Here is a 9,272-nt window from a genome sequence, read left to right as displayed (position 1 = left end):
TGTTAGTTGCTCAGTCGTGTCTGACTCTTTGAAACCCCATGGACTCTAACCCACCAGGCTCCTCTGTCCATGGAATTCTCCAGGCAAGAATCCTGGAGTGGGTTGCCAGTCCCTTCAGATACAAAGGCAAAGTCTCTTACCGGGGCAGATTTCAAGAACCTGTGCACAATTGGGTCCCATGATGTGGTCCAGACAGGCTCCAGCACACCACTGCTGGGAGTGAACCAGTTCATCTACAAAGTGGACAAAGATCCCTACTTTCATGGGGGTGAGGGATGGGAGAGAATGGAGACAATATGCATGAATGTAATAATAGTAAGTGTTTTGAAAAGGAAGAGAAAACTGAAATTCCTTGAAAGTGGGGAGCTAGTATAATTTAAATAGTGTCAGTGGGGTAGATTTTATTGAGGTGATATTTGGTCAGAGATCTGAAGGAGGGATGGGTGCTAACCATGTGATTATCTGAGAGAGTGAGACTTTCCAGTTTAAGAAACATTTAGGGTAAATACTATAAGGTCCTAGAAGGAAAATCATGTTAATTGCAAAAAATGATTTGGGTTGTTTATTTTGTTTTCTCATTTCTGATATTTTTCAATTTTCGTTGAACTAATTTCCTGGATAGAATCTCCAGCAGAGTATTGAATGAATCAGTTACAGTGGTCCTTCACATCTTTTAACCGAGTTTACCAAGACTACAGCTACTATTTAAAACATTAAAAATGACATTTGCTATAAACTTTAAATTATGAATATTTTCAAGTATACACTAGGATAGAGAACTGGAGAAATAGTTTCAAGTACAGATCAAGCAGATTCAATAAATATGAAGGCTATTTTATATTGCTTTATCTGTTTTTTGAAAAGCTTTGAAATAGTTTGTTGTATTTTAAACTAGAACTTATATAGCAAACTTTTCTTACCTGTATATTTTCAGTATGAATTCCTAATATGTGTATCTTAATCCTGATGCAGTTTCCAAGCTAGCTAAATTAGCAAAATGTCTTTGGTATCATTTATCACCTTGCACACACTTGCACATGTTCATGCTCACTTGCTCAGTTGTGTCTGATTCTTTGTGACCCCACGGACTCTAGCCCACCAGGCTCCTCTGTTTATGGGATGTCCCAGGCAAAAACACAGGAGGAGGTTGCTATTTCCTCCTCTAGGAGATCTTCTTGACCCAGGGACTAAACCCATATCTCCTGAGTCTTCTGCATTGGCAGGAGGATTCTTTGCCACTGAGCCACTGAGAACATTCTCCTAGATACCCAATTGTCTCAAAACATCATTTTTTGTTGACTTGTTCAAATTGGAGCCAAACAAGGAGCATGTAGCATATCTAGTTGTGATGATCTAGTCAGGTTACTTATGCTATTGAAATAATGTTCTATTCTATTTTACTAAGAGACTTTAAAAAATCATGAATGCTCACTTCATTTTATCATCACATATATGATTTTAATTTCAACTTTTGTTTTTCATTTTTATTCTTTTGATGAGGCAAATTCCACAAGTAAATTCTCTAAAGATAATTATCTTTGGGATAAGGCCAAATGTAACATGAAATACTAGTTTTGATCATTTCTTTTAGTACATTATCTCCTTATTTATGAGTCAAATGCTGGTGACTTTCTCACTTAATCTTTTTATATCAAAAACAATATAAATGTCCAAAAATGAGTTAGAAATGTTTGTCTCATCTTTTCTTCTATAAATATTTTATAAGATATACTCATTCACCTTAACAATAAATAAATAAATAAAAGACATTTGCTGTTAAATTTGAAAATCTTATATCTTTTATTGAATTTTCAAATTTTAGCCAAATTAACTTATATTAAATAAGAAATAATATACTAGCCAATGTTTATGGAAAAACTGTTGTTCATGTGTCACAGTTGGCCCACCACTTATTTGTGTTAAAAGTTTAATTGGGCACACCTGAGCCCTTTCATTCACATATGGTTTATAGCTGTATTTGTATGACAGAGGGGGAGAACTGAGTAATTTCATCAGTTCCCCAAAAGAGGGACAATAATATATTACATTATTAATATAGTGCCATTTAGGCACAAATGGTGTTGACTTCTGATACTGATAATTAAAGTGTTTTCACTGATTGAAAACTTTATAATAACCACTAAAGAGTTTGTGTAGAGTTAGAGAGCCACATTATTTGATATCAGCATAAACTCCTTTATATCTTTTATAATAAAATTTAGAGTTCTTTTAATTCCTGGAACTATAACTTGTCAGTTTATGGTATATTTTTATTCAGGTATCAAGAACCCACATCATCAATCAACTCTAAACTTCAGTATTTTCAAATATTTCCAATTAACTGTAGAAATTATTAATTCAACAAGAAGGTAGGAGATAGTAGCTTCATGACCCTTTCCAAACTGGAAAACTCTTTAGTAATGTTTAAAGTTGTTTTCTTTGTTTTTCAGCAATTATGGATCTAAACTTTCAACTGAGTACAGTGTATGATATCATGAATAATTTGGCTCAATGAATTACAATTACAGTCTTTCTAGAAAAAAGGTTGGAAAATGTAAGATGAGTTTGGGTAACATTCAGTATTATTTAAAATTTTGTCTTCATGGAAAAGCAAAAAAAAAAAAAAAACAGTGCCAGAGTTGCATGATCTTGGATAATCATCTTCTAAATTCTAATCCTTACAATGCTTAAAGCAGAGTGAACATACAAATTTTTAACAAAAGAAAATTTCAAATTTATATACAGTAAAATTTTGCCAATGTCAGCATCTTTATCCCTATTCATTAAGACTGTCATTTAATTAGGTAATTGAATGCTTTATATTTGTATGATATTAACTCAAAAGAACCACTAATATAAGAAAGTTGTAAAAACTGTCAACTATTGATTAATTAAAAAAACAGCTTAATTTCAAGCATTAAATTAATATAAAACTGATTATAGCAAATGTAGTCATATATGGTTTCCAATAATATTTAATTCTTCAGGTTTTTATTAGAAATTGTTATGTGTTACTTAAAGTGTTCCCCAAAAGAGGGACAATTTCACAGTTTTCTTGAAAGTATATATTCATAATTGTTCTCAAATTGGTAAATTACATGGCAGAGAAGATTTTAAGTTGGGTAATAAAAGATTTTTGATTTCTCGAGAAACTATAATTCCATTAATTTTGCTGTTTTTCACGTAATTCCAAAGTAGGCCATTGTAGGGAGAGAATAATATATGTAATACTCTAATAAGATGGTCAGATTATGTTCATGGTCTTGTATAGTAAATTAAAAATAGTGTTTAGCATGATTTACTGTTTCCTGAATTTCTAGAAAGAAATCTCTCTTGTGCATTCTTGCTCTGCCTCTTTATGTCTGAATTCAATTTCCCAAAAAAATATTGTGGAAGAAATGGAATTTTAAAAGTTTCAAAGAAGGAAATGGCAGTTTCATAGTTACAGAGTGGAACACATGTGTGCAGCTGCACAGTCATGCCAGGTCTTTGTGACAACATTGGCTGTCACCCATCAGGATCCTCTGTTCATAGAATGTTCCAGGCAAGAATACTGGAGTGTGCTTCCATCTCCTACTCCAAAGTGTCTTCCCCACCCAGGGATCAAACCTGTTTCTCTTGAGTCTCCTGCATTGGCAGGTGGACTCTTTACCCCTGGCACCAACCAGGAAGCACAGAATGAAAAGCTGAGTCCAAAGGAAGGTAAGTGAATGAGAGAAGGATGGGAATTCGAATAGAAAAAAAAATGTATACAATATGCTTGCAAAGCTGCTGTCAATGAAATTATGAGTAATGAAAAATAACTCTGGAGACAATATGAAAATTATAGATTTTGAAAAGTTCTGAGTTTTATTTAATTGCATTTCATTATGCCTCTAATTTATGAAATATAACTTTTATTTTTTCATTTCTTTGAGAAAAGTACATTCTTCCTTGCCATGTCCATGAAGGCTCTCTTGACTGGCTGATTCCTAGGATATAGATGAATGGGTTTAGCATGGGGGCAATTGAGATATTTTGCGTAGCTACTCCCATGCTCAAAGACCACTGTCCTTCGCTGATGGATTCATGTACATGAAAATGCAGCTGGCATAAGAGATAGAGATGACAATCATGTGGGAAGAACATGTGGAGAGGCCTTTGACCTATCAGTGGTAGAAGGGATCGTGAAAATTGTTCTAATGACATATGTATCAGTTCAGTTCAGTTCAGTTGCTCAGTCGTGTCTGGCTCTTTGCGACCTCATGAACCGCTCCAGGCCTCCCTGTCCATCACCAACTCCCGGAGTTCACCCAAACCCATGTCCATCAAGTCGGTGATGCCATCCAACCATCTCATCCTCTGTTGTCCCCTTTTCCTCCTGCCCTCAATCTTTCCCAGCATCAGGGTCTGTTCAAATGAGTGAGCTCTTCATATCAGGTCACCAAAGTATTGGAGTTTCAGCCTCAGCATCAGTCCTTTCAATGAATACCTAGGACTGATCTCCTTTAGGATGGACTGGTTGAATCTCCTTGCAGTCCAAGGGACTCTCAAGAGTCTTTTGCAACACCAGTTGAAAAGCATCAATTCTTCTGTGCTCAGCTTTCTTTATAGTCCAACTCTCACATCCATACATGACCACTGGAAAAATCATAGCCTTGACTAGACAGTCCTTTGTTGGCAAAGTAATGTCTCTGCTTTATAATATGCTTTCTAGATTGGTCATAACTTTCCTTCCAAGGAGTAATTTTCTGGAAGGAAACTTACTGATGGATTTTAATTTCATGGCTGCACTCACCATTTGCAGTGATTTTGGAATCATGGCTGCAATCACCAACTGCAGTGATTTTGGAGTCATGGCTGCAGTCACCATCTGCAGTGATTTTCTGCACCATCTGCAGTGGAATCAAGAAAAATAAAGTCAGCCAGTGTTTCCACTGTTTCCCCATCTATTTGCCATGAACTGATGGGACCAGATGTCATGATGTTACTTTTCTGAGTGTTGAGCTGTAATCCAACTTTTTCACTCTCCTCTTTCACTTTCATCAAGAGGATCATTAACTCTCCTTCACTTTCTGCTATAAGGGTGATGTCCTCTGCATATCTGAGGATATTGATATTTCTACCGGCAATCTTGATTCCAGCTTGTGTTTCTTCCAGTCCAGCGTTTCTCATGATGTACTCTGCATATAAGTTAAATAAACAGGGTGACAATATACAGCCTTGACGAACTCCTTTTCCTATTTGGAAGCAGTCTGTTGTTCCATGTCCAGTTCTAACTGTTGCTTCCTGACCTGTATACAAATTTCTCAAGAGGCAGATCAGGTGGTCCAGTATTCCCATCTCTTTCAGAATTTTCCACAGTTTATTGTGATCCACACAGTCAAAGGCTTTGGCATAGTCAATCAAGCAGAAATAGATGTTTTTCTGGAACTGTCTTGCTTTTTTGATGATCCAGCAGATGTTGGCAATTTGATCTCTGGTTCCTCTGCCTTTTCAAAACCAGCTTGAACATCAGGAAGTTCACGGTTCACATATTGCTGAAGCCTGGCTTGGAGAATTTTGAGCATTACTTTACTAGCGTGTGAGATGAGTGCAATTGTGTTGTAGTTTGAACATTCTTTGACATTGCCTTTCTTTGGGATTGGAATGAAAACTGACCTTTTCCAGTCCTGTGGCCACTGCTGAGTTTTCCAAATTTGCTGGCATACTGAGTGTAGCACTTTCACAGCATCATCTTTCAGGATTTGGAATAGCTCAACTGGAATTCCATCACCTCCACTAGCTTTATTCGTAGTGATGCTTTCTAAGGCCCACTTGACTTCACATTCCAGGATGTCTGGCTCTAGGTCAGTGATCACACCATCGTGATTATCTGGGTCGTGAAGATCTTTTTTGTACAGTTCTTCTGTGTATTCTTGCCATCTCTTCTTAATATCTTCTGTTTCTGTTACATCCATACCATTTCTATCCTTTATCGAGCCCATCTTTGCATGAAATGTTCCTTTGGTATCTCTGATTTTCCTGAAGAGATCCCTAGTCTTTCCCATTCTGTTGTTTTCCTTTATTTATTGCACTGATCGCTGAAGAAGGCTTTCTTATCTCTTCTTGCTTTTCTTTGGAACTCTGCATTCAGATGTTTATATTTTTCCTTTTCTCCTTTGCTTTTCGCTTCTCTTCTTTTCACAGCTATTTGTAAGGCCTCTCCAGACAGCCATTTTGCTTTTTTGCATTTATTTTCCATGGGGATGGTCTTGATCCCTGTCTCCTGTACAGTGTCACGAACCTCATTCCATAGTTCATCAGGCACTCTATCTATCAGATCTAGGCCCTTAAATCTATTTCTCACTTCCACTGTATAATCATAAGGGATTTGGTTTAGGTCATACCTGAATGGTCTAGTGGTTTTCCCTACTTTCTTCAGTTTCAGTCTGAATTTGGCAATAAGGAGTTCATGGCCTGAGCCACAGTCAGCTTCTGGTCTTGTTTTTGCTGACTGTATAGAGCTTCTCCATCTTTGGCTGCAAAGAATATAATCAATCTGATTTCGGTGTTGACCATCTGGTGATGTCCATGTATAGCATCTTCTCTTGTGCTGTTGGAAGAGGGTGTTTGTTATGACCAGTGAATTTTCTTGGCAAAACTCTATTAGTCTTTGCCCTGCCTATTCCATATTCCAAGGCCAAATTTGCCTGTTACTCCAGGTGTTTCTTGACTTCCTACTTTTGCATTCCAGTCCCCATAAAGTCATCAGTGAAATGCAAATTAAAATGAGACAAAGCACTATGTGTTCTAAGTCACTTCAGTTATGTCCACTCTTTGCAACCATGGACTGTTGCCCGCCAGGTTCCTCTGTCCATGATTTTCCAGGCAAAAATACTGGAGTGGTTTTCCATTTCTTTTTCCAGAGGATCTTCTCAACCTAGAAATTGAACCCATGTGTCCTGCTTGGCAGATGGATTCTTTACCACTGAGCCATCTAGGAAACACTTTCAAGTTATGATATCCTCTAACAAATACATCACAGAAAAATGTATTTATACGATTATTTCTTAAAAAATGCAATTATTTGAATAAACTGGACAAAGCCAAGAATTGGTTTAATGTATAGTCACTGAATAATACCACTTATTGTGTGAAAATTTCCTAACATCTCCTGCTCGATTTAGAATGAGTGCTAGAAAATAAAGCAGGACTCAAATGTTTTAAGGTACAATGCAAAGAAAATAATCAAAAGAAAATAACATTGGCATGAATATAGAGAATGTTTTAGAATTGTATTCATGTTAATGATATTGATTGCAATGAATTAAATTTTTCATCTTTTCCCTTTAATACACTTTGCACCTAAATATATTTATAAGAAGGAAAAAGGAGAAAAAGAGACAGATAAATGAACCACACAGTGATAACAGAGTTTGTCCTCCTATGCCTTTCTGATGATCCTGACCTTCAGATTGTGATTTTCCTTTTTTTATTTATCACATATGTATTGTTACTGGAAACCTATTATCACCCTAACCTGAGTGGACTCCCATCTCCAGAGACCAGTGTATTTCTTCCTCCTAAACTTCTCTTTCTTAGAAATCTCCTTTACTACTGTGTGTATCCCCAGATTTATGGGGGCAATCATTACTAGGGACAAGACTATTTCTTACAATTGTGCAGCCTAACTATTTTTCTCTATTTTCATGGGGGTGACTGAATTTCACATTCTAACCTCCATGCCTATGACCACTACGTTGCCATCTGCAAGTCCATGCATTACACAACCACTGTGAGCAGGAAATTCTGCAGCGGGCTTGTGCTCTGTGCTTGGCTGGGCAGGTTTCTGACCATCTTCCAATGCCTTATGCTTTTCCTCCATCTGGATTACTGTGCTTCCAATAGAAGCATAGTAATAACTTTTTGATCACTTTTTGTGTGACTGTTTTCCCCTTTTACAATTGTCTTGTTCACATTGATCATTTTGTGTGTGACTGTTTCCCCCTTCTGCAATTGTCTTGTTCAGATACATGACTTCTAGAGGTAATGGGATTTTTACTTTGTTTTTGTTAGTTTGCTATTCACCTTGGCATTAGTGATTTTGTCCTGCTGCTGCTGCTGCTGCTGCATCACTTCAGTCGTGTCCAACTCTGTGTGACCCCAGAGACAGCAGCCCACCAGTCTCCCCCGTCCCTGGGATTCTCCAGACAAGAACACTGGAGTGGGTTGCCATTTCCTTCTCCAATGCATGAAAGTGAAAAGTAAAAGTGAAGTTGTTCAGTTGTGTCCAACTCGTAGCGACCCCATGGACTGCAGCCTCTGAGGCTCCTCCGTCCATGGGATTTTCCAGGCAAGAGTACTATTAGGGTCCAATTCCTTTCAATTTATTACAGGAGAATTAATGCTGTTGTTCATAATTCCTTTACCAAATCTAGAAAAAAGAAACTTCGGTGCTCAAGCAGATAAACAGCCCACCCAGGCAAAGGACTATTTTAAAAAGAGGCGCCAGGTCTATAAAGACACAAGATATCCTCCTGAAGTCTGTGTGCAAGTTGAAGCTCTGATACTTGTAGAAGTATAAATGCTACCACATTATTAGGACTTTAGAGAATTTCATCTGCTAGTCAGAGAAAAAAGGCCTTCTCTACTTGTTCCTTTCATGTGATTGTCATTTCCATCTCCTATGGAAGCTGTATATTCATGTATGCTAATCCCTCAGCCAAATAAAAGGCATCATTGACAAAAGGAGTAGCTATTCTCAATACCTCTGTGGCCCCCATGCTGAACCCCTTCATCTACACCCTGAGAAACCAGCAAGTGAAACAAGCCTTCAAAGACATGGTCTATAAAGCAATGTTTCCTGCCAATAAGTGAGATTTTGGTAAAAAATGAAGGCCACTTTAAATAGAAATTAGATTAAGTCCTGAAATTCCTAAATATCTGTATAGCTATGCTTGCTGTTTATAGTCTCTTAACAGGCCACATAATAGTTAATATAATAATTTCCCAAGGTTTCTTTCACTTCAATGCCCAAGTTTCTCCAGTGCATTGTTATTGGCATTTAAAATTATAGAAAATGTTATTTCTTATGCAGAATTTTCTGGAAATGAAACTTATTTCTTTAAGACATAGCACGATGTGACTAGTTTTAATTCTGTTAATCAGTTCCTGAAAGGATCCTATAATGCTGCATCGTACTTCAAATGTAGAGTTTCAAAATGAGTGTGTAATTTCCAGTGTATTTTCAGGCTGAACATTGACAATTTCCTATGGTTTAAGAATTTATATATTAACAATGATAAGGCACT

Source organism: Bos taurus, chromosome 5 (assembly GCF_002263795.3).
Source record: "Bos taurus isolate L1 Dominette 01449 registration number 42190680 breed Hereford chromosome 5, ARS-UCD2.0, whole genome shotgun sequence".
NCBI classification, from domain to species: domain Eukaryota; kingdom Metazoa; phylum Chordata; class Mammalia; order Artiodactyla; family Bovidae; genus Bos; species Bos taurus.
This window is presented reverse-complemented; position numbering follows the sequence as displayed.